The sequence below is a fragment of the Osmerus eperlanus genome, chromosome 1, assembly GCF_963692335.1.
Source record: "Osmerus eperlanus chromosome 1, fOsmEpe2.1, whole genome shotgun sequence".
Taxonomy (NCBI): domain Eukaryota; kingdom Metazoa; phylum Chordata; class Actinopteri; order Osmeriformes; family Osmeridae; genus Osmerus; species Osmerus eperlanus.
This window is the reverse complement of record NC_085018.1, coordinates 9,519,378-9,520,705: the sequence shown is the minus strand read 5'-3', so window position 1 is coordinate 9,520,705 and position 1,328 is coordinate 9,519,378.

Sequence of the window (1,328 nt, the reverse complement as noted above, 5' to 3'; positions counted from 1 at the left end):
TCCATTTGCTGGGATACATTGTTTTTCTTGAAGCCCACAGTAAGCAAAGTTTCTTCACAAACAAAAAAGACAGAAGACATGAGTCTGGCTATCGGCGTGACATCAGGAAGCAGATCTAATGATTTACAATGAGGTTCTAATTAAGGCCAGATTTCTACTTAAACCCACACAGCTGAAAGACATGCAGTACTGTACTCCCTATTACCCTCTGTCTACAGTTGATGCAGTCCAGAATTTACTTCATATTGCAGCAATGGTGAAGTCTACAGGACTTAATTGAATAAATACAATTTTTGGAGTAAGGCTTGAAATGACTATTTTAGCCAACAAATCGGAAATAAATAATTAGGCACCACTGGCCAAACCAATGAGATGCAGGCCAGCTTTAATTCAGAATCAAGATACAAAGCAAAATACCAAACATGATCAACCTATACATTCTGGAACTATTTTATTATATTTTATGCATTTATTTGAATTAATAATAATTGTCTGATTTATATTCCATTCACATTTCTTATGGCAATAGCCATATTTTTTAAATAAGAACCCGTTGGTCACTAAAGATGGATTGTGTTAAACAAATTCTCACTTGTTGAGCAGTCACCTATCCACATAGGATACACACAATAACAAATCATTAAGCCATAGTTCATCTGAAGATACTGAAGTTTATAGGCATATGTTTCACTTATCTGTTAGTGCTACTGGAAGATATACCCTTTTGCTAGTGTCAACACAAATGTACACTGTAGACAAGACATATCTTGAGAAGAATTGTAAAAAAGTTTCAGGCTTTGCCTTATTAGGATGGATTTCAGTTAGCGACTTGGACATTACCGTTGTTTCAAGCTCTCTCGACGTGCGCACAATGTGGGTTGACTATAATCCTGTGTTGTAAAACCTGATTTCAAGACTCCAGTCCATCTGTGCTGTCTGTTTGCTTCTTCAATGTAAAGTCAGAACCAATAACGTTTTTTTAAGCCTCAGGTCAAAGTCTACATACATAGGATGACAGAAAGTTACAATTTATGGAACCATCTTGATGTGTTCTAACTCATGGGTGTGACGTTTACAAAATGGAAGTGTCATTAGGTTGGAGAAAAGAAAGGTATTTGACCTGGCAAGGCATTTAATAGACACATTTTTGTTCGGTCAGTGCTGGCATGTGTATGGATCCTATTTGAACATGTCTCCACCAAAGGAATGCCAATTCATACGTCCAAATCATCTAAGCTTTGTCTGAGCTAAGGGATCTGCACAGCTGCAGTATCTGATGGACATGACCTGGCCTAGACATCACAATGAATGGTTTGGTTCAACTGAAA